This window comes from Trichomycterus rosablanca, chromosome 4, assembly GCF_030014385.1.
Source record: "Trichomycterus rosablanca isolate fTriRos1 chromosome 4, fTriRos1.hap1, whole genome shotgun sequence".
NCBI lineage: Eukaryota > Metazoa > Chordata > Actinopteri > Siluriformes > Trichomycteridae > Trichomycterus > Trichomycterus rosablanca.
This window is the reverse complement of record NC_085991.1, coordinates 51,385,187-51,411,355: the sequence shown is the minus strand read 5'-3', so window position 1 is coordinate 51,411,355 and position 26,169 is coordinate 51,385,187. Positions and strand designations below refer to the sequence as shown.

The 26,169-nt window shown below is 40.7% G+C and overlaps 2 pseudogenes; one reads left to right on the top strand and one right to left on the bottom strand.

The window, feature by feature from the left end:
- Positions 1–26,169, bottom strand: part of LOC134312489 (tripartite motif-containing protein 16-like) — a 210,840-nt pseudogene that overhangs the window by 40,179 nt on the left and 144,492 nt on the right.
- Positions 3,675–12,733, top strand: LOC134311213 (E3 ubiquitin/ISG15 ligase TRIM25-like; annotated as a pseudogene).

Here is a 26,169-nt window from a genome sequence, read left to right as displayed (position 1 = left end):
TGGCACTGCAGTCTCGACTTTAATCCTTAACCTTGGCGGGTAAACAGGTTTCCATCAGAATGCCCTTGGGGTAAAACAATAGGGAATGTAGTTAATAATGTACAATGCTAGTTAAGTAAAACAGTTTTACAGAGAGTTTTAGACTCCGGCAGCCCTAATTATTACAGCATAACTAAAAGGGAGAGTGAGCAGGTAACAAGGTCATGAAGGCTTTCACAGGACATCAGCGCCCACCTCCCCTACCCAAACCTGAGTGATCGGACAGGAGAGGCAGAACGACAGCAACCCAACATCCCTGATCACCACAAGTTTCTATGACCAAGAACCCCCAAGCTCTGCGCCTTTGTCTATATTAATCAAAAGCCTGAGAAAATAAATATGTTTTCAGTCTAGACTTAAACATTGAGACTGTGTCCGAATCCCGAACAGAGGCAGGAAGATTATTCCAAAGTTGTGGAGCTTTGTAAGAAAATGCTCTTCCACCAGCTGTGATCTTTTTAATTTTAGGAACTATGAGTAACCCTGCATCTTGTGAGCGAAGTGGACGCGCTGGGTTGTAGTGATTAATAAGTTCACTCAGATACTGTGGAGCCAGACCATGTAGCGCTTTATAGGTTAGTAAAAGTATTTTGTAATCAATGCGGAATTTAACTGGCAGCCAGTGAAGGGATGATAGAACAGGACTAATATGATCAAATTTTTTAGTTCTAGTTAGCACTCGAGCTGCTGCATTTTGAACTAACTGGAGTTTGTTCATGGATCTACCAGAGCATCCAGTTAGAAGAGCATTACAATAATCTAACCGAGAAGTTATAAACGCATGGATCAGTTTTTCAGCGTATCATTAACAGAAAGTATACTTCTTATTTTAGAAATATTACGCAAATGATAGAAAGCAACTCTAGTAATATTATTAACGTGTGTATCAAAGGAGAGATCTGAATCTATTGTGACACCTAAGTTTTTTATATCTGTGTGAGGAAGCCATCACTAAAAAGAACATTTATTTAATTTAAAAAATATTAATTGTTCTATTTAATTTTTACATAGTTTTAAAATTAGATGCTATTAAACAGTTGTTAAAATAGTATTAAGGTAAACACATTTTTACAATCAGGAGATGTCATTTAGGGTCTGTGTGTGGGTGTTTGTGTCAACTCAGGATGACTGTGACAACTCTGACCCCTTAATGGTCTCAAGATGACAGAGTGGGTTGATGATTCATCACAGGTTCTCAGTGGGATTAAGATCTGGGAGTTTCCTCTCCATGACCCAAAATGTTAACGTTTTGTTCACCGAGCTACGTAGTTATCACATTTGCCTTGTGACATGGTGCTCCGTCATGCTGGAAAAAAGCATCGTTCAATACCAAACTGCTTCTGGATCATCGGGAGATGTTGGTCTTGGAGGATGTTTTGATACCATTCTTCATTTATGGCTCTAGACAAAATTGTGAGTGAGCCCATGTTCTTGGACAGATGAATAGTCTCAGGATACTTTACTGTTGGTATGACAGGACTTTGGAAGATAGAGTTCAAAATCCCAGCACTGGTGGGCCAGCGGAATATCCTGCTGCACCACCGGGCGCCCTATCAACTAATTTTAATAGAATGAATATGACAACAAAAGGAAACACATGATTTTAATGACCATTCCATTTATTGCAGATAAAGATATGTTTAAAACCTATTTCACCCATGTGAGAAGGTAATTGTCCTCATACCTAAAACTGGCTTTGTCACACTTGGCAGTAACATTTTCATTTACATTTTCAGCAGTTATCCAAAGCGACTTACACAATGAGCTGAACATGATGAGCAATTGAGGGTTAGGGGCCTTGCTTAGGGACCCAACCGTGGCAACTTGGTGGTGGCGGGGCATGAACCAGCAACCTTCTGCTTACTAGTCCAGTACCTTAACCACTGAGCTATCACTGGCCCATGTGAAACAACAACAAATGAAACAAATGAACAAATGAAATCTTTGCAATAACTTGCAATGAGTCTTTTACAATGATGTGGAGTAATTTTCACCAGCTCCAGAACATCACACTACCACCATGTTTGACTGTGGTGTGATGTGTTTATGGTTGAATGCAGAGTTAGCTTTATGCCAAATGTAATGGGACACATGCCTTCCAAAAATTCCACCTATGACTCAACAGTCAACAGAATAAAATCACCAAAGTCAACCAAAATGACAATGTCAAAACCCAGTACAACTGCTGGTTAAATACTTTAATGCAGAAGTGAGTAATTTAAAACATGAACACAATAAAGAGACACAAACATGGAACGTTTCAGCTACACCCATTGCTGCTATTGTGTATACAATGTTTCTGCATGTCTCTGTGTACGAGCTGGTTTAACAGGTCTGGTGTAAGAAACTGCAGTAACTTGTAGAGAACCCTTATTATCCAAACCTAAGCTAAACATTTCTGTTTCACATGGGTGAATTAGATTTTGAATACAGTGGTACCTTGAAACTTAACCTCAGTTGGTTCTGGGAGTGGCTTTGAGTTTAAAAGACATTGAGTTCAAGGTATTTTTTCCCATAAGGATGTTTGGAAAACCTGTTAATGTGCTGCATATATTCCATTATATGAATATTTTATTATACAAATTAATAATAATATTATATTCCATTACCAACTATTTATTCATAGGGCAAATGTTGTTTACAATCACCATACCAAATTTTTAGCTTCTAACTAATTCTGATCTCATTGAGTTATTGCAGTTGGAGTGAAAATAGTCCATGAAGCTTTTCAACACAAAAAAGCAGATCACATTGCAGTACAAATATGTAAGATGAATTATTTGTACTTTATAGTGTCATTATTCAATACATTTGTGCCTTTTTGGCTCTAAAACTCAACTGTCAGACTCTGTCCATACACATGGATTTTACCCCTCCTCAATTTCTTCACATCAGTCTGTACAAAAGCAAACTGAATCACATCATAAAAACAAATCAGAAATGACAAATTATTAATTAGAATTGAATCAGGGAGCTGTGCTGTTATCTATGGTAAAGATTCATTTGTGTTGCTCACTCTATTTCGTTATGGTGTCGTGCGTAAACATCTCCATGAATCAGTGCTCTTGAAAATGTTTTCAGAAATGCCAACTAAGCATAAAAGGAACTGAAAATTGTAACAAATAATTCAAAAAAATTATTGTTCCAATCATTTGGTCACAGATCATGAAATCACAAACCAAGAGTTAAATGTCCATCACATGTCTAAATAACTTTACTTATACCACTACAACTATTTTCTTAAAGATCAAATGTGTCTGTTCTTGTCGTAGAGTAAAACACAAGGAATAACATCTCAAAATAATACCAGCCATATTTTTAATTCTCATCTTTCTCTCCACCCACATTTAGTTCAGCGAAAATACAAGTGAAACTGAACTGATCAGTGTTCAGTGCCAGTGCAGATCTGTTTCGTGTCTGTGTTTGTAGTTTTGTTGGTAATTTGAGTTTCTGATTGCAGGTGAGTTTATATCAGTTCTGTTTATTATGGTTTATTGTTACTTTATGTAGTTAAAATTGTTGATTTACTTTAAACTCACTTGTTTTAAACATAACGCTCACAAACTAAACCAGGAAGTCTGAGCTGCTGTAAATGAATTGCTGTGTTTACTGGTGTTTCTGTTTACATGCAGAAAAATGGCTGAGTCAAATATTTCAGTAGCTCAGGATCAGTTCAGCTGTTCAATCTGTCTGGACACACTGAAGGATCCAGTAACCCTTCTTTGTGGACACAGTTTCTGTATGGTGTGTATTAGCAAGTGCTGGGATCAGGAGGATGATAAGGGAACATACAGCTGTCCACAGTGTAGACAACCCTTCAGTTTAAGACCTGTTGTGAGAAAAAACACCATTCTGGCTGAAGTTGTGGAGAACCTGAAAAAAACACAAGTTCAAGCACCACGCCCTGCTCACTCTTCTGCTGGACCTGAAGATGTAGAGTGTGATTTCTGTACTAGGAGAAAATACAAAGCTGTTAAATCCTGTCTGGTGTGTTTGGCCTCTTACTGTGAAACTCACCTCCAGCCTCACTATGAATCTCCTGCTTTTAAGACTCACAAACTGGTTAAAGCTACCAGACGACTGCAGGAGCAGATCTGCTTTCGGCATAATAAACTGCTGGAGGTTTATTGTCGTACTGATCAGCAGTGTATCTGCATGTTGTGCACCATGGATGATCATAAAGGACATGATACTATATCAGCTGCAGGAGAAAGAACTGAGAAACAGGTAAAACTATTATACAGCTCTCTTTAGCTGCTATATTACAAGCACTTCACCTAAGCAGAAGTGATTAATAAAAACACACAGTAGAAAGACACCAGCAGGAAACATTAAAATCTACTGTTCAGATGGGTTTCCAAAACATTTGGCAAATATTTGCTACAGGGTTAAGTTCAGGTAGCCACACCTATTACTGTTAAAGTGTTTTGCATTCCTTCTGCAAAAGCGAGCAGGTTTGACAAGTTTAATATAAAGACTTGTGTATCCTGCACAGAGCCTTAAATCACCCCTACTGAACACTTTGAGGATGAAGCAAAAACTGCAATTGATTGTGAGCCACAATCAACACAATGAGACAACACAACAAATGTTTTTTACTGAATGAAAAAAATTCAAACAGACACACTCTTATGATGAGCCATAAAGATGGGCACTCTCTATTAATGCTCATAGTTTTGGAATAGGATTTCTAACAAGCTCATGGTCAAGTATTCACATACTTCTGACCCTAAAGTGTATGCATGCATAAGTTAAAACAAATAAATAAAATAAATAAATAAATATTATGTTGCAAGGTCATTGTTGCCATATACAGGGGTTGGACAAAAATAACTGAAACACCCGGTTTTAGAGTATGGTGTAGGGCCTCCTTTTGCGGCCAATACAGCGTCAATTCGTCTTGGAAATGACATATACAAGTCCTGCACAGTGGTCAGAGGGATTTTAAGCCATTCTTCTTGCAGGATAGTGGCCAGGTCACTACGTGATGCTGGTGGAGGAAAATGTTTCCTGACTCGTTTCTCCAAAACACCCCAAAGTGGCCCAATAATATTTAGATCTGGTGACTGTGCAGGCCATGTGAGATGTTCAACTTCACTTTCATGTTCATCAAACCAATCTTTCACCAGTCTTGCTGTGTGTATTGGTGCATTGTCATCCTGATACACGGCACCGCCATTGGATGCACATGGTCCTCCAGAATGGTTCGGTAGTCCTTGGCAGTGACGCGCCCATCTAGCACAAGTATTGGGCCAAGGGAATGCCATGATATGGCAGCCCAAACCATCACTGATCCACCCCCATGCTTCACTCTGGGCATGCAACAGTCTGGGTGGTACGCTTCTTTGGGGCTTCTCCACACCGTAACTCTCCCGGATGTGGGGAAAACAGTAAAGGTGGACTCATCAGAGAACAATACATGTTTCACATTGTCCACAGCCCAAGATTTGCGCTCCTTGCACCATTGAAACCGACGTTTGGCATTGGCATGAGTGACCAAAGGTTTGGCTATAGCAGCCCGGCCGTGTATATTGACCCTGTGGAGCTCCCAACGGACAGTTCTGGTGGAAACAGGAGAGTTGAGGTGCACATTTAATTCTGCCGTGATTTGGGCAGCCGTGGTTTTATGTTTTTTGGATACAATCCGGGTTAGCACCCGAACATCCCTTTCAGACAGCTTCCTCTTGCATCCACAGTTAATCCTGTTGGATGTGGTTTGTCCTTCTTGGTGGTATGCTGACATTACCCTGGATACCGTGGCTCTTGATACATCACAAAGACTTGCTGTCTTGGTCACAGATGCGCCAGCAAGACGTGCACCAACAATTTGTCCTCTTTTGAATTCTGGTATGTCACCCATAATGTTGTGTGCATTGCAATATTTTGAGCAAAACTGTGCTCTTACCCTGCTAATTGAACCTTCACACTCTGCTCTTACTGGTGCAATGTGCAATTAATGAAGATTGGCCACCAGACTGGTCCAATTTAGCCATGAAACCTACCACACTAAAACGACAGGTGTTTCAGTTATTTTGTCCAACCCCTGTACAGCTATAAATACACTGATGAGCCAAAACATTAAATGTTGAATGTAGCAGATATGATGACCATAAAGGCTTAAGGATAAGGGCCAGATTGTTATGGCCAGATGACTGGGTTGAATAATCTCAGAAACAGCAAGGGGTGTCACAGAAAGCCATGGTGAGCATCCAAAGCCAGTTGTTCGAGAAGAGACCAGCCACAAACTGCTGACAGGTTGTTGGGTGGCCAAGACTCATGGTGTCTGGTACAGACCAACAGAAGATTTACTGTTATGAGATGAATGTGTTACAACACACAATGCATTAAACTCTCCTGTGTTACATAGTTGCAGGCTCCTGTCCATTAAAAACACCTAATGCAGGCATTGGAACTGGTCTGAAAAATCCTGTTTTTTCCAATATCTTGTGGCTGGCCGGGCATGTGTGAACTGTTTAGCAGTGGAAGAGATGGCACCAGGATGAAAATCTACTCATAAATTTCAAAATCATACTACTCATACTCGTTGCATACTGGGTGGTGGCCCTGTTGCATATTAGCATTTACACTGACGTTGTTGTTTGTGTGGTGCTGGTACAAATACAAGTAAATTCTGATTTAATATTCTGTATAGAAGCAGCTGCTGGAGATACAGAGACAATTCCAGAAGAAAAGCCAGAACAGAGAGAAGAAACTTTATGAGCTGATAAAAGCTGTGGAGTCTCACAAGGTAAGTTTGATGAACAAAAAGCTCTCTACCAAGGGGGCTAATAAAATATAAGGATGATAAGATCAGGACTTTGAGTGGGCCACTTAACAAAATAAATGGACTTAATTATAAACCAGTCCCACTGCTGCTTAAGTTAATGTACTTAAATTGTCTTTCCTTTATAAGATTTCAGGTAGAGAGAAGTGCAAGTGTTTTTAAACTTCTAAAATCTCTGTATTTTTTCAGTCCTGGCCAGTTGCTGTGGCTGAATTTTTTTTTTAATATTAAGCTAACACGAGCACACTTTACAGTATAAATGGGGCCAGAACTAAGGCCATAATGTATTCATTTTGCCTCATTAGACCAGGAAGACATAACTGTTTTTAAATAACGTTACTACACGCCTCAACATGTAATTTAACTTGTAGCACGTGGAGTGGATTTCAATACTTTTTGACCGATACAGAGAGAAACTGCTTCATCTAATTTAAAAAATGAGCTGTTTAATGCACAATCACTAACAAACAAATCCTGCCTTATACACGAACACATCTTGGACAAGTGCTTGGATTTGATGTGCATTACAGAAACATGGCATCAGCCAGATGTTTTTTTCTGTTCTAAATGAGGCCTGCCTCTGGCTATTGCTGTCTTCAGAAAGCCTGCAGCGTGGGTCGTGGTGGCAGTCTGTGTGTCATCTACCACAGTGATCTGGATTTGTCCCCTCTGCCCCTGCCTAAGCTGTTTTCTTTTGAATGCTTGGCTTTTAAATGTAAAGCCCCTATTCCTGTGACAGTACTTCCCAAACGTAACTCAGCCTTTATCTCTGAGATGGACAATCTTCTCTCAACTTTCGGTACAACCTCTACCAATATTATGATACTTGGGGACATGAACATCCATATAAAAACTCCCTCCTGCCGCTTTGCAGCTGAATTTCTCCAGATATTGGACTGTTTTAATCTTAGACAACTTGTTGATGTGACCACACACACCAAAGAGCACACTCTTGATTTGGTCATTATTGATTCTGCACCCATCAACAATCTATCTGTATATGACATGTGTGTCTCTGATCATAAGCCCGTCTCAATGGAGTTGCCTTTACCGTCCACCCACATCAAGCCCAAACGTTAAAATTTGAAGATCATTAATTCAGAAACCATGACAGTTGGATCTGAAGCATATTCACGATGCAAAATTTTTGTCAGTTGATTGTGCAGTGATTTTTATAATAAAGCTCTGTGGCATTTTGGATATACATGCTCCTGTTAAAACCAGAACTGTGACTTTCTCTCGCTCAGCATCCTGGTACACTGGTGAGCTATGGGAAATGAAGACAGCTGGGCATGCCCTTGAGTGGCTTTTCAAAGCTTCTGGCCTTACAGTGCACAAGCTAGCCCATCGGGAACACCAAAAGACCTATTTAAAATCCCTTATAGAGGCATGATCACAGTTTTTCTCAAACATAATCAAAAACAGTCCAGGAAAAACAGCTGTTTTCTTCTCAATCCACAAGCTCCCTCACTTACTGAAGTCACAGAAGAGCACTGTGATTAATTTATGACCTCTTTCAGAACGAAAACAGAGTCAATTAATTCTGTTTTACCTGGCTCCTCCCCTCTGTGTGTGCAAACTATCTACTTACAGTTTGAGGTCCCTCAGCCCCTTAACTGTTTTCCAGATGTCTTACAGCAAGAAGTCGAAGACATCATTAGGAGGATGAAACTGTCTACCTGTGCCTCTGACCCCTTTCCTACACACCTAGTCAAAGCAAATATTTGTGCCATAAGTCCTTTGATCACCACTGTAATAAACCACTTTCTCCAGGCTGGTCTAAAGACTAAAGGCAAATTATAGGCCCATCCCTAACATTTCCTTTTTTCCCAAAAGGGGTTGCTGCCCACCTTCAGGTCCATCTTAGAGACAATGACCTTTTTGAAAAGTTCCATTCTGGATTTCGTTCTGCTTACAGCACTGAAACAGCTTTGGTCAAAGTCACTAATGATCTGTTGATGGCAGCTGACCCTGGCTCACCTTCCTTGCTCATCCTTCTTGATTTATTAGCTGCATTTGACACAGTGGACCATGGAATACTCCTAAATCGGCTACATTACACCATCGGTCTCACGGACACTGCCTTTTCCTGGTTTCAATCCTACCTCAGTGACAGGACAGAGTATGTTTTCCTTGGAAGTGCAAGGTCCCAGACACATCCTGTGACCTGTGGAGTCCCACAGGGGTTGGTTCTTGGCCCCATCTTTTTAATCTATACATGATCCCACTTGGTCACGTCATTAATCAACATGGAATTTCATTTAATTGCTACGCTAATGACGTACAACTGTATTTAAAAGTTGGCACACACTCTTTATCAACTTCTCTGACAAGGAGGAGCTACAGATATGCATGAAGCAAAATGTGCCTTACAAATAAAATGTATTATTATTATTATTATTAAAACTTTACTGTGCAAAGAAGAAGCCTCATGTTAACTAGTGGTGGTACATTCGGTTAATTTTTTGGATTCATGTTAATCTGTCACTTAGTAAAGTGATCTGGTTCACTTCAGTCAGGTGAGTCACTTGTACTGGCATCTTGATTGCGGTTAGTTTACTGCATGAAAATGCATCCAAATATCTTCTGTAAATAGATCCTTTTCTCTTATTTCTCACACTTCTCTTGTGACAGTGACAAGTTGACACTTTTTTCTAAGTGGAATCTTGATCATGGGGAGAGGGGGTGGGACTCACCTACCAATCAGATGGGTATATTAATGGGTCAAGGGTTCAAGGGGGATGGTCAACAATAAATTGCCATGGTAACTTCACCCATTCAGGCAGCCACAGTGGCATCAAAACAGTCAATAAATGACCATGAGGGCTATGATACTCCTTAAGTGGTACAGTACTAAAGTAGCCTGTAAGCATTTGCATTTTAATAATAATATAACTATATTTTGTTGTTTTGCTTACAAGAAAATATGCTGCATTACTAATCTATACCTCAACTACTGATAAAAATAATAATAATAATAATAATAATAATAGCATGTGCATAAAATTAGCCACATAATGAACACCAGTTTGTTTAACCACTAGTTTATTGGAATATTTAACTTATTACTTAGATTCACGGACTGAAGTGAGGTCAGTCCACCCAAATCATCTGAGTCTGCGGTGTTTCCAGTGAGCCTGCTCACTCACCTTGTGTACTTAACGGCAGCTCAGAGGACTCATAGGATCCTTTTTTAGGTTTATTGAGATTTCGGACTTGTGATTCCTGATTCAGTACAAAGATTTGGATCATTCACCCGGTTGATTCAGGACTGGACTAGTAATCAGAAGGTCACTGGTTCAAGCCCCACCACAGCCAGGTTGCTGCTGTTGGGCCCTTGAGCAAGGCCCTTAACCCTCAATCGCTCAGATTGTATACTGTAACTGTACTGTAAGTCACTTTGGATAAAAGCGTCGACTTCTCTGGGCTCAGAGACATCTAGGATGGACCTTCACACAGTAGAAACGTGTTTTGTGGTCAGATGAATCAGCATTCCAGGTTTTTTGGAAAAAATGGACGCCATGTCCATCCAGACTGTTAATAGCAACAAGTCCAAAAGCCAGGATCTGTCATAGTATGGGGGTGTGTCAGTGCCATTGGCAAAGGTCATTTACACTTCTGTGATGCAGCATTAATGCAGAAAAGTACATTGAGATCTTAGAGCAACATGTGCTGCCTACAGGATAACGTCTTTTCCAGGGACGTCCAGCGTTTTTTCCAAGACAAGACAACAAGACATTTTTCATACAAAACATGAAATATCTCAGGTTCATCCTGTTTGCAATGAAATTAAAGTCAAAGTAAATGTAAGAAACTCTGTTTTTTTATTATTTGCTTTTTCATGCTGTCCCAACTTTTTCTAATTTGGGGTTGTCAATCAAAAAGTTACAATGCAAATTGTTTCATGCCATCTAAGCGAGTTTTACAGTTACATAGAGTATAAACATATGTAAAAAAAATTAATTTTACATTTTAGCTTGTAGTACATTGTTGGAAAACATTGACCTTTTTCTTTTGACTTAATATGATGCACACTGTGTCATAGACCAGCCAAACTTTACTATACTTAAGTCGTGAGTATCTTTTTTAGTCATTATGTTATGCTGCAGTAAAGAAAGTTGTTTAGAAATTCATTAAAATATCCGAGTGAGAAACGTTTCCTCTTTCTGAATCTTTTAAAAGATCTCTGCACAGAGAGCAGTGGAAAACATTGAGAAGATCTGTACTGAACTGATTGACTCAATTTTTAGAAGATGCTCTGAGGTGAAAGAACTGATCAGAGATCGAGAGAAAACTGAAGTGAGTAAAGCTGAAAAAGTCCTGAAGCAGCTGGAGGAGGAGATTGTAGATCTGAAGAAGAAAGATGCTGAACTGGAGCAGCTTTCACACACTGAGGATCCCATCCATTTCCTCCAGGTAACAGCACTAAAAACTACAGTGGTGGAAAAGTAGGTGATTTTATTATTAGATGTGTGATTACACAGATTATACCAAAATAAATGTCAAGGGTGTGAATAAATTATTACCATAAATGAGATGTTATTCATAAATGATTCTTTGATTGATGTGTTTGTGCTGCTTCATGACAGTGACATCAAAAATATAAATGGTATCATGTGATTACACATTAGATTGAATATTGAGGTGATGGCGGTCTCTGGTGGACAGGTAGGGAAATAACAGGACTGAGGTTTTTGGTGGACAGCCACACTAATTGAGAAAAATGTATGAAAATGGACAGAGTTTAGGAGACACATTTGTAAGTGTCTTTAAAATGTTAATAAACAATTGGCTAAATAGATAAAACGATTAATCACTTTTAAACCGCATAAAGGACGTGGACTGGAGAACAGAAGGTGTGTTGATCAGTACAAAAATATATACAAATAAAGCAGATAAACTATTTTTCTGGAAGTGAGGTTAACATTAGAGATCATGAATCAGGGTTAATGTTATTTAGAGAAACGTCACTCTGTGCTTTGTGTCTCGTCCATCATTTGTGTTTCATCATCATCCTGCTGTTTCTCTGTGAACATTATTTATCTGGATGTAGAGTTTCCAGTCTCTCTCGACTCCTGCTGGATCTGCAGAATCACCCGCCATCATAATCAGCCCTTCCCTCTCATTTGATGATGTTACAAGGTCTGTATCTCAGCTGAGAGAGAAAGTAGAAGAATTCTGGAAAGAGCAGTTTGAGAAGATACCAGATGAAGGTGAGTTAAAGTCCTCAGTGTTCTATTGTCTCCAAAATGCTTGTTACTCAAATATCAAACAAAATGAGCTTTTTACATCTAACAACACTTTCACTATTCATTTACAGTACTTTCATTCAACACTTTATCCTTGTCAGGGTCACAGTGGGTCCAGTGCCACCTGAGCCACTGGGCACAAGGTGTGATTTCATCATACAGTGTCGAGTGATAAACATGCACAATTAATTAATTACTTACTCACATCTGGCACCAATTTAGAATAACTAGGAGAACATGCCTTCTTTGTGACCAGAAGTAAAGATTGAACCTAAGTTGCCAGGATGTTGCTGTGTAGCACCCACTCTACCAGCTCCGCCACCATGATGCCCACAACACTTTCTGATGTTAATATTTAATTACTGTGATTAGTGATTGTTCTGTAACTCTTTCTGCAGTGAAGGAGGTTCAGATTATTTCACCTCCTGAACCTGAAACCAGAGAAGATTTTCTACACTGTAAGTCTCTCACAAACACACAAACATAAACAGTGCTGTGAAAAAGTATTTGTACCCCCAGTTACCTCTATTGTTACATATTTTTCACACTTATGTAATTTTTGACAAAGACCCAAATAAACACAAAATGATGATATTTTTATTAAAGGAAAAATTCTGTTCTGTTGTAATTGCCCCTTTTAGCTTCGAAATCAATCAGTTAACCGATTTCAGTTGACAGTTGGGGTAAATTTGGGAAGGAGGCAAATCATTGTAGTTAAAGCCAAAAGTTTTCGGATGCTTGAGTAAATTAAATACAAATAAACTTCTGTCTGAATAATTTTGACACAAAATCTTCTGAGTTAAATTATTCAGTCACAGAACAAGAACAGAAATCACTGCAATCTTACAAAATACACACACAAACACACTCACACACATAATAACACACACACTCATAATAACACACACATACTCATAAAAACACATACACACACACATAACAATACACACACTTATTGTAACACACACATAGTAACACACTCGCACACATACACACATATAGTAACACACAAACACTCATAATAATACACTCATAGTAACACACACATACACACTCATAATACATACATACAATCCCTCACATACGCACACACTCATAATAATAGACACACATTCACACACAATCATAATAATACACTCACACATATATATATATATATATATATATATATATATATATATATATATATCATAATAACGTACCTTGTAACCTTGTAAATCAGTGCTTGTAACTTTATGGTGTTCATTTGTATTCTTGGGTAAGGTAAGCTTCTGGTTAAAGTGTATATTTTTTGCTGTAACTTGTTCTAGACCCTGTCTTTGTAACTTTGATTATTAACATTGCTAGAATTGAAGTAGCATTTAACTATTGTAGTCTGTTGATACAATAATCTGTGTTTTGCTGATTGGTTAAAGTGGTTGCAGGTGACTGTTGTTAGACCTGTTGTTAGAGGCTTAGGTGTGAATTGAGGGGCAGGGCTAAGCTTAGTATAATATTAAAGCTCGTCTGTAGCGGCTGGTCTTCTCTATCACTAGGTTTTTTTTCTACTAATCTAAACTAACTTGGGTAAGTACTATCAGTCTCTGACATTGTTCAATCTATCAAACTTTTTTTCTCAGCATGTGCTACTCAAACATTCCTGTGCTTATATCTCACAGACCCTGCAGACATCAGAGGGCACATTATAGGAACAGCATCGCCAGCAACCTCATCTACCCCCAACTGTTGCAACAATCTCAAACAGTGGTGGTAGGTGGGGTCTGGAACTGTCAGTCAGCCGTCCAGAAAGCTGACTTTATCTCAGCTTTTGCAGTTTCTCACAGCCTTGACTTCCTGGCACTGACTGAGACATGGATCACCACCGAGAACTCAGCAACACCAGCAGCCTTATCCTCTGCCTACACCTTCTCTCATACACCGAGAGGATCTGGCAGGGGTGGTGGTACAGGTTTGCTCCTGACCAGGAAATGGCAATTCACTACTGTGAATGTTTCTCACCTTAACATTTCATCTTTTGAATTTCATGCTATTACTGTTACTTTTCCAATTACTCTTCATATCATTGTCATTTACAGACCACCTGGCGCACTGGGAGACTTCATCGAAGAGCTGGATGTTCTTCTGAGTTTCTTCCCTTCAGATGGAACTCCTCTGACTCTTCTTGGTGACTTTAATCTCCCTACACTTAAGTCCTCATGTCTTCTTCCTCTTCCTTCATCTTTCGACCTCCTCTTTAATCACAGCCCTCCGACACACAAAGGAGGTAATCTTCTGGACCTGGTCTTCAGTCGTCCAACCTCTGTTCTGGACCTCACTGTCACCCCACTCCACCTCTCTGACCATCACTTTGTGTCCTTCTCTCTCTGTCTCCCAACTCTTCCTACCTCCAACCACACTTTCACCCTTACAACACGCCCCAATCTTCACTCTTTATCTTCCTCCCTGTTGATCTCCACCATCCTAACTTCACTACCTAACCCTGACATTCTTGCTACCCTTCCACTCAACTCTGCAACTAATACTCTACTCTCTTCTCTTTCAACATCCCTCGATCAGCTCTGTCCTCCTACCCTCAAACGAGGTAAACCTTCTCACCCTGCTCCTTGGCTTTCAGATGCACTGCGCACCAACAGAAGAGAATTAAGGGCAGCTGAGAGAAAGTGGAGGAAATCTAAGCTCAGTGTTGATCTCCACTCCTACCACGATCTGCTGTCCAGGTTCTCATCTGACGTGACTGCTGCAAAAACATCTTTTTACAAAGCCAAGCTTGAACAATCTGCTGCTGACCCACGTAAGCTTCATGCTATCTTTTCCTCTCTTCTAAACCCTCCTCCTCCTCCCCCTTCTGCCTCTCTCACTGCTACTGACTTTTCAACATTCTTTCAGGACAAGATCGACAAAATCAATCAATCCTTCTCTCCGACTGACCCACTTTCAACTGACACTCAACCCACCAACACACTCACCAGCTTCACCTCACTCACCATGGATGAGGTTACACAGCTCCTCTCATCCAGCAATCCCACTACATGCACACTTGACCCTATACCATCCACCATCCTCAAAGACATCTCACAGGACCTAATCCCCTTCATCACACCCATCATCAACAACTCCCTGACATCAGGTGTTGTCCCCACTGCTTTTAAGAAGGCTCAGGTAATTCCCCTTCTTAAGAAACCTACACTAGACACTACAGACATCAACAACTACAGACCTGTCTCACTTCTCTCTTTTCTATCCAAAATTCTTGAACGTGCTGTCTATAACCAACTGTCTGCCTTTCTTACTCAGAATGACCTCCACGATCCGTACCAGTCTGGCTTCAAGGCTTCTACGGAAACAGCTCTTGTAGCGGTTACTGAGAAGCTTCATGCAGCCAAAGCAGCCAAACTGTCATCTGTCCTTATTCTTCTTGACCTCTCTGCGGCCTTCGACACAGTGAATCACAGCATTCTCCTGACCACTCCCTCCAACCTTGGAGTAACAGGTTCAGCATGGCAATGGATGGCCTCCTACCTAGAAGGGCGCTCATACCAAGTGTCATGGAGGGGATCCATATCTCCCCCATGCACTCTCTCAACCGGTGTTCCTCAGGGCTCTGTACTTGGCCCACTTCTTTTCTCTATCTACACCCGCTCACTGGGTGAGGTCATAGCCTCCCAGGGCTTCTCCTACCACTCCTATGCAGATGACACTCAGCTCGTTCTGTCATTTCCTCCTTCAGACACGCAAGTCTCAGCTCGCATCTCAGCATGTCTGCAAGATATTTCACAATGGATGTCGGCTCATCATCTAAAACTTAATCCCAGCAAGACAGAGATGTTGCTCATTCCTAGAGATCAGTCTCCAACCCAGGACCTAGTCATTTCTCTGGATGACTCCCAGATCAGACCATCTGATAAGGTAAGTCTTGGTGTTGTTGTTGATAACCAGCTGACATTCTCTCCTTATATAGCCAACATGACAAGATCGTGCCGGTTCCTCCTGTACAACATCAGGAAGATTCGTCCATTTCTCTCCAGGGAAGCTACTCAGATTCTGGTGCAATCACTTGTAATCTCACGGTTGGACTACTGCAACTCCCTTCTGGCAGGAGCGCCCATGTCCACTATTAAACCCTTACAGCTCATTCAAAATGCAGCTGCCCGTCTGGTTTTTAACCAACCCAAACACTGCCACATCACCCCACTGCTGCGTTCTCTTCACTGGCTTCCTGTAGCTGCACGCATTCACTTTAAAACACTGACGCTCACCTACAAAGCCAAAAATGGACCAGCCCCAAGCTACCTTCGGGGTCTAATCAAACCCCGCTCTGTACCACGCAACCTCCGAGCCTCTAGTCTTGCTCGACTTGAGCCTCCATCCAGGACTAAAGGAACGGTGGAACGAACTTCCTCTGTCTGTCTGAACATCTGAGTCTCTCGCTGTCTTTAAAAAACGATTAAAAACCCACCTTTTTAGTAAACACTTAGGCTGACTTGTACTTATTTACGAACACTTTATTCCAATCTTTTCCATTTCCAAAAAAGAAAAAAAGAAAAAAAAAAAGCCACTTTGGTTCTAACAGGTTTTAGCACATTTGTGTTCTTCGACTGTTGTTTACCTAAACTTGAGAAATGACATGTTCACTATAGACGCACTTCTGTAAGTCGCTCTGGATAAGAGCGTCTGCTAAGTGCTAAAAATGTAAATGTAAATAACACACACACAATCATAATAATACACACTCACACACACAATCCTAATAACACACACACAGTCATAATAATACACATTCACACAATCATAATAATACACACACACTTATAATAATACACACACTCACACAATCATAATTATACACACATGCACACTCATACACACACATAATAATAATACACACACACTTATAATAATACACACACTCTCTTAATAATACACACACTCACACACACTCTCATAATAATATTATTATGAGTTTACCCACATAGTACCACAGACACCTACACACATAGCAACAGACACACACATAGTAACACACACACACACACACACACACACACACACAAAGTAACACACTCATAGTAACACACATTTAAAGTAACAAAATCACACACCTACAAACATACACACTTATGTACACACACCTACAAACACAGACACCTACAAACATACCAACAGCTACATTCACACCTACACTCACACACCTACAAACATACACACCTACACTCACACACACCTACACACACACATCTGCAAACACACATACACCTACAAACACACACACCTACAAACATATACACACCTACAAACATACACACACACGTAGTATCACACACACACACACTTATAGTCACACACACACACATAGTATCACACACACAGTAACACACACACACACACATAGTAACACACTCGCACACATATACACACATATAGTAACACACAAACACACTCATAATAATACACTCGTAGTAACACACACATACACACTCATAATACATACATACAATCACTCACATACGCACACACTCATAATAATAGACACACATTCACACAATCATAATAATACACTCACACACTTATAATCATAACACACACACAATCATAATAATACACACACACAATCCTAATAACACACACACAGTCAAAATAATACACACTCACACAATCCTAATAATACACACACACACACTTATAATAATACACACACTCACACAATCATAATAATACACACATGCACACTCATACACACACTTATAATAATAATAATAATAATACACACACACATAATAATACACACACTTAATAAAACACACACTCACACACACTCTCATAATAATATTATTATGAGTTTACACACATAGTATCACAGACACCTACACACATAGCAACAGACACACACATAGCAACACACACATAGTAACACACACAAAGTAACACACTCATAGTAACACACATTTCAAGTAACAAAATCACACACCTACAAACATACACACGTACACACACCTACAAACACAGACACCTACAAACATACCAACAGCTACAAACATTCACACCTACACTCACACACACCTACAAACATACACACCTCTGCAAACACACATACACCCACAAACACACACACACACACACACCTACAAACATACACACCTACACTCACACACACCTACAAACACACACACATCTGCAAACACACATACACCCACAAACACACACACACACACAAACATATACACACCTACAAACACACACACACACATAGTATCACACACACACACACACACACACACACACACACACACATAGTATCACACACACCTGTAACACACACACAGTAACATACACATAGTATCACTCACACACACACACACACACTTCTATGTTAATAGTTTTATTTTGTGTTTCAGACCACGTTCACTCAGCTCCTCTACCGGGGTTTATGGTTTGTTCAGGATCAAAAGTAAAACTGTCAGATTCAACAAATTAAATATAAAATTTACATGAAAGTGTAACATTAAACTGTTTATGTGATTTTAGAATCTCATGTGAGGCAGTGATACATTTATGAAGATTTTCTATTAAAATAAAACATTTGAATATTTTTAAATGTATTAAGCGCCATTTATTTAGTGCCTGATTTCTTCTTGTTATGAATATTAAATGTCTTCAGATCTGTAAAAGGCTGCAGATCTCTTGGGTTTAAACCTCACATCTGCCTACTGTTTGCAAGGAGTTTGGTATGTTCTCTATGTGTTCACATAAGTTTCTTTCTGTACTCTGGTTCCTCCCACCTTCAAAAAAGCCAGCAAGTTGTTTGGCAGCTCTAAACTGCTCCTGTATGAGTACATAAATTTGTTGGTGTTTGTTTCCCTGTGATTATTTGGTACCCTGTTATTACCCTGTATTATTGCATTAAGCCTGTTTTCTTTTTAGGTAGACCCTGAACCCACCAAGACCCTGATTAGGAAGGAGCAGCGAACAATGATTGAATGATTTTCTTGAAATGATTGAAATGATTACTACATACATTCATTTAAATGTGATGTTGTTTGTTAATGTTTACAGATGTATTAATTTATTCCATTTTTATTTTATGCTAAATTATGCTTCATCCTGTTCAGGGTCATGGTGGGTCAGGTAATGATGGCTGTCATTTTATTAAATAATAAATTTGATGTTTTGTATCTTGATTTGTGTTTTCACTTTTATTGTTCCTGGGGAGAAAAATAATCAGAATTAAATTTTAACATTTATTTCTTTAATGTTGTGTAGAAGCCTAAAAAATAAACTCATTACTAACCTGAAATTTCTGGACTTTGTTTCTTTTAAATAGTAAAAGAGGGACCCAGTTACATATAATATATATATAAACATTATTACTAAACTATTACTTATTATTATGAAATTATTAATGTGTGTTACTGTTTTCTTAAGAGAACATGGCTACAAAATAAAGAATATAAATTAAATGCTTCTAATATTTGTGACAGATCTGTTCATGTTCCAGCACGACTGTGTTCCTGTGTATAAAACGAGGTACATAAAGACGTAGTTTGATGAGTCTGGTGTGAAGGAACTTTGGTTGCCTTCACAGAGCTCTGACCTCAACTCCACTGAACACCTTTGGGATGGGACACTGATTACGAGCAAGGCATTCTGGTTCAGCATAGGTGTCTGACATCAAAATTGCTTGACTAAACAGACACAAATTTCCACAGACACAATCCAAAGAAGTGGAGGCTGTTAATTCTGAAAAGTGTTCAATACAACTCCATATTAATGGCTATCTGTGTCCACATACTTTTTGGCCATGTAATGCATGAAATCGTGATCAGTTTAAATGCTTCAGCCATTACATGATTTTTAACAGGTGCTCATGTTTTATAAAACTGATATTGCATTACGCATGCTAAAGCTACCCAAATTAGCTAGCTAGGCTTATGTAGCTATGTTACATTAATTACATTAATTTCTATTCTATTCTATTTCTATTACATTAATTTCCATTTAATTGGCTTGTAAATCCCCATAGTTACAAAAAAGTCCAGATATAAAGTGTTCTCTTTTCCCCTTCATCTCTCAATCTAGCGATTACCTGTTACTAAATTTCACCCTTGAGATGAGCCAAGGCTTATCAGCCAACATTACTGCCTGACCTCACAAAAGTTCATGGTTTTGGAATTAAATGTTCAACAAGCTGGCATTCAACTATCCACACACTTTTGGCTGTTTAGTAAACAAGTGTATATAAACTTTAATGGTAGGTGTGTAGATGATAGCTGAAGTTTATTGTGAGTCTGATTTTTCGTGTGAGCTTTGCAGAATCTAAATCCACCCTCGTCTTATTCTTCTTTATTTCTTTCTTTTGAAAAGCTTTGATCTGAAACATTAACAGTGAAATTAAAACAGTAAAAGTGATCACATGAGCACACAGGAACTCATGAACTGTTTAATGGTTAAAGTTTTATGAATTTACACAAGTGTGGAATTTATGGCACAAATGAAAAAAAAGTATCTGGCTGTGCTTTAGAAGTGACTGTCTCATTCACCCAACAGGCAGTACGGTGGGCTCTAATTGATTCAGAGTCCCCCATCATCTCATCTTCCTGAAGTTCATCGCTGTCCTTGTGACTTGATTCGGAAGAATCATTGAAAGACGATTCAAGTTCATCTTCGGGCTCAACGGGTAAAAAACTAGCTTGCAACAGTAAATTCCTATGTACCACTTTCTCTTGACCTGTCACTGTGTTCTGGATCTTGTAGGTATGACATTTGGGGTCTGCACGGATTACAACATAGGGGGTGGACTCCCATTTGTCAGCTAATTTCCTACGCCCACGATCTCCTTTGTTGGCTAACAGCACTCTGTCACCCTCTTCAATGCTACAACCCTTGACTCTCTTGTTGTACAGGTCCGCTTGACTGGCATGAGCATTGACTTGAGCCAGGTTCATAGCCTCCTTGAGATCATCCTTCATTCTCTTTACATATTTGTCATAGTCTGTGATGTCGCTATCCCTTTCAATATTGCTGAACATTATGTCTACAGGCAGCCTTGGGACTCTTCCGTACATCAAGTAAAAAGGGGCATACCCCGTGGACTCGTGGGCTGTGCAGTTGTAGGCGAAGGTTAATGTTTGTAACATCTGAGGCCATTTTTGTTTAGATCTTGGTGGCAATGATCTGATCATGTTTCCCAAGGTACGATTGAACCTTTCTATCTGGCCGTTTCCCATGGGATGATAGGCTGTTGTTCTCTTATACTTCTTTATACCAGCAATCTGCAACAGTTCCTGAATTAACTGGCTCTCGAAGTTCGCACCCTGGTCCGAATGGATTCTTTCTGGGAAACCATAGATGCAGAAATATCTGTCCCACAGTAGACGAGCAACTTGTTTCGCGGACTGATCGTGACAAGGGAAAGCGTGTGACATTTTTGTGAAATGGTCAGTCACAGTTAACACATCCACACTTCTGCCGTTGGAGTCCTCTGCAGCCCAGAAGTCAATGCAAACCATTTCCAAGGGGCTTGTTGTTTTAATGCTCTCAAGCGGTGCCCTTCCTTCTGGCTCAGGTGTCTTGCTTACTACACAGCGTTTGCAGCACTTGACGTATTCACGGACATCGTGCTCCATTCCAGTCCAGAAAAACCGTTGTCTTGTCAGGTTTAATGTTCTGCCTTGACCCTGATGTCCAGCATCGTCATGAACACCCTGGAGCACAAGCTTGACTTGAGTGGCTGGTACCACATACTGATGGCGTTTCCTCTTGGTCAAAGGATCCTTGCTTACTCTGTAAAGAATACCATCCAGAACTTTTAACTTTTCCCATTGCTTCAATGTCTTGAGCACTGCAAAAGTTTCCTTAGTTCGCTCTCTCCGGGATGGTCTGGTCCCTCGCACTACATAAGAGAAGACACGAGAGAGAGTAGCATCATCTTGTTGCTTCTCCTGAAGATCTTTGAGGGTAAAGACAGGCAGGGCAGTTTGACCTGGTGGCAGAAGCTGATTCACGTTTTGCACGAGCCACGAGGCAGTCCTCTCCCTGGTCACGTTATCCCACTCAGCCTGACCCTTTAGGATAGCAGACACCTCCTCACAAGTTAGAGTGCGTTGCAGTGGGCTTTTGGATGCGAAATCAACAGCTTGGGCATTAGCACTGAGCCGGAAAGTATCTTGAATCGCATTCTCTGCGATTTGGTTCGATTCTTCTAGCAGGGCTCCATATGATTCCATATGATGACACCAGCCTCTGACTGACAGGACTGCGAATGAAAGGTTGTCGGCTGAGGGCGTCAGCGACTACATTTTTGCTACCGGGGATGTACTGTATACTGAAGTTATAGGGAGCTAGCTTGGCTACCCACCTCTGCTCACAAGCATCTAATTTCGGCTTAGTCAGAATATAAGTCAACGGATTGTTATCCGTCCAGACTGTAAAATTGCTTCCTTTCAGCCAATGGCTGAATTTATCGCAAACAGCCCATTTCAAAGCCAGAAATTCTAAGCGATGTGCAGGGTAATTGCACTGGGCACGGGTGAGAGCCTTACTTGCGAAGGCGATGGGACGTGCTTTACTCTCACCCTCAGCAACTTGGGACAATACAGCGCCGAGCCCATCCAATGACGCATCTGTGGACAGTATAAACGGACAACTAAAATTAGGATGAGCAAGAGCAACAGTTTCTAGTAGACCTGTTTTCAGTTGCTGGAACGAATTGTTGTGTTCTTCTGTCCAATCACTGGGGCTAAGTTTCCTGAATGCAGCAGCACTCCGTGCATGGCCCTTTTTTCCTTTTGGAGCAGCAGTCAATGCAAAAAGCGGCTTGGCAATTCTCGAACAGTTTGCTATAAAGCGCTGGTAATACATAATCATGCCCAAGAATGATTTAATCTTCTTTTGAGATGGAGTAACTCCATCATCTAACATAAGGTCTGCCTGAGTCATACTGGTAACGACCTTGACCTTATCTGGATCTGTCTCCACTCCATTTGCGTTGACCACATGACCCAGGAACTTCACACTCCGCCTCAGGAAGTGACATTTTTTAGGAGCCAGCTTCAACCCATGTTCGTGCAGTCTACTGAAGACCATCTCAAGCCTTTTAAGGGCCTCTTTTTCATCAGGTGCAAAGACCAATAAATCGTCTAAATAACAAAGCAGAGTCAGGAAGTTCTGATCACCAAATATGTTCATCATGAGACGCATGAAGCTGGCCGGACTACTGCATAGACCCTGCGGAAGACGGTTAAATTCTAGTAGGCCGTTGGGTGTTGTAAAGGCTGTGAATTTCTTGTCTTCTTCTGCCACCTCAATGTTGAAGAACCCCGATGTAAGGTCCATAGTGCTGAACAGAGCATTTCCTCCCAGTGCGGCCAAGCAGTCACCCTGATGGGGTAATGGATGTGCATCTTTCACAGTACGTGCATTTAACCAGCGATAGTCTACACAGACACGCAAATCTCCATTCTTTTTCCACACTAGCACGAGAGGGGATGCCCATTCACTGCAGGATTTGCGAATAATCTCTCGCTCCTCCATCTCTGACAGTACTTGTCTTAACTTCTGGTACTGGGCTGGTGGGACGCGCCGAAATGGAAGTCTAAAGGGACGAGCATCTGACAGGTGGATGCGGTGAACAAAATCTTTGGCCCTCCCACAGTCCAGCTTGTGTTTGGAGAACACATCCTCATGCTTCAGAATTAGCTGAAACAACTGTTCCTTCCAGTAGGGAGACACTTCACATGATTCAAGATCTAAGTCACCTAACCCAAGCTTCTCCGATCTGTCCTGGAGACTGGGGACAGAGACATCACTCGCTGTGGTTGTACGCACCGCCTGGTTATGTGCCTTCACATTGTTCTCTGGTTGTAGCTCATGACTTGCATCAAGATCTTCCAGGGCTACACATGGATACACATCGGCTATTTTAGTGTTTCTCTTTAGCATCACAGAGCGATCACATGGGTTTAAAATCCGCACTGGGACCCATCTATCACCACTCATGGAAGTTACAACTCTCCCAACGATTATATCTTTTTTGTGAGTCGAAGATTTAGGAGTCTCAACCAGTATGGTGCTTCCTGCAGAGACAGGGGCATTTGCGGGTAGTTTTCCCCACACAAGATGCTCATGCTTTGGGAGCAGTGTGACTGCTTGGACTAACTTGACAGTGCCTATCACATCAGGGATTGTGTCACCTTTCCACCTGGTTATACCGGACAGCACGTTCAAAAACAGCTCTATGTCCAACTCATTGGCAGCTTCTGGCATATTCATGACACGCCAATATACGGGGCTTTGTTTGAGTTGACCAATGATATACTTTATGACATTTGTACCAAGAATGAGCTGGTCTTTCTGTCCAGGGACAACCAACGTGGGTACACTGACAGTATAGCCGTAAACTTTCATCTTCAGCTGGTATATGCACTTGGGCTGGACTTTAACACCTCCGCAACCAACAAGTGTAATATCTGTGGGTGTTTCTCCAAGCTCTGGATCCACTGTCGCTTTCAACAACTCCTGTTCGGCTTCCTCACTCATGGTACATGCCATGGAACCGCTATCTAACAAGGCTTGTAAGAGCACTTTGTCATTCACTAACACATCAGCGTAAAACAAACTGTCTGCCTTTTCTATGTTCATTACGTTTTGGAACACAATTGTTTTGTTGCTTGCGTTGGACTTGCATTCTTCTTCAAACACTGATATCACGTCTTCAAGGTTGAGGGTTTGAACATTTTTACTCACACTGTCCCCTCCAGAATGTGAGCACATCAGTTTCCCTGATCCAGGCCACTGTTTGGTTGGGTGACAGGTATGATGGGCTTGGTGCATTCCCGCTTTTGGTGTCCAACTTCTAGACAGGACAAACATCGCCTGTCTTTCATGCAATGTGAACGAGTTGAATGTGAATTGTCACCACAAACACGACAAGGGGAGGAACATACCCACGGTGCTGCTTGGGGCTTGCCTACTGTGGTGATGGGCTGGCTGGTACACTCTAAAACTCTCTCCAGCATGCTAAGTACTCGCTCCAGAGTTCCAGAATCTGCCGTAGTGTCATTTGGTTTAGCAAGACGACTTGGGTTACATGTTACTGCACTTACAGCTAAACACTCGACATGGTCAGTACCTGATGAATTTTGTGTGACTGCTGTTGCTACTTTTAATGCACAGGCTGTGCTAGGCAGACTTGACATTTTTCTAGAGTGACTCTCTCTTTGATGATCATCAATCGCTTCTTGAATTTCCATAACTGACCATTTGCTGATGGGCTTGCACCTGAATACACTGTGCAGCTCAGGGTCAGGACAATTCCTGATGAACATCACTGCAACTTCTGAGTTCATATTGTCCATCTTGCTCCCCCGTCTTTTCAAATGGCTGTCAGCAGTCTCGGCTGCGACATTTAGGCGGACCCAGTAGTCTACAGGGCTCTCTTTTGGACTGGGCTTTGTGGCATAGAAGTCAGCCAGTGGTAAACATGTCTCAGGGCTCTCGCTAAAATAGCGTCTCAAAACATCATAAATTGTCTCAGCTCTGATATTTGCATTAGAGGTATTGCTATTTCTCAGCCCTACCTTTACAATGCTTTTGGCTCTGCCTAAGAGGTGATTCAAAACCTCATCTACCTGTTGGGCATCTGTGTAGTCCCTCTTATGTAAGTACACTTCCATCATCTCTACCCATTCTTGTACATTGTACTTGTCAGTCCCATCCCCACGGAATATGGGTGGTTCTCTAGCATCTGACTTAACAACTACATTAAGTCTGGATAAGTCAAGAGTGGTGTTAGAAGAGTCAACTCTAGGTTCTGATTTGTTTTGAATCACGGGACTCTGCATAGATAACAACCTATTGACTATGGTGTCACCTATTTGACTACCTAGTTCACCAACCAGCTCAAGTAATTGCTGAGTATTGTTTTCAACACTAGCAGAAGGGGTAGAAGACATAGGCCTAGCAGAGTCATTATTAACAGTACATTCCAGATCAGGTAAGTCACCATAATTTAGCACTCTGGTAGTATTTTTAGCTCTTTCAGTTAGGCCTCTGCCTCTTCCTATAATTGGTGTACACATATCAAAACCCCTCCTCTCATTAGAT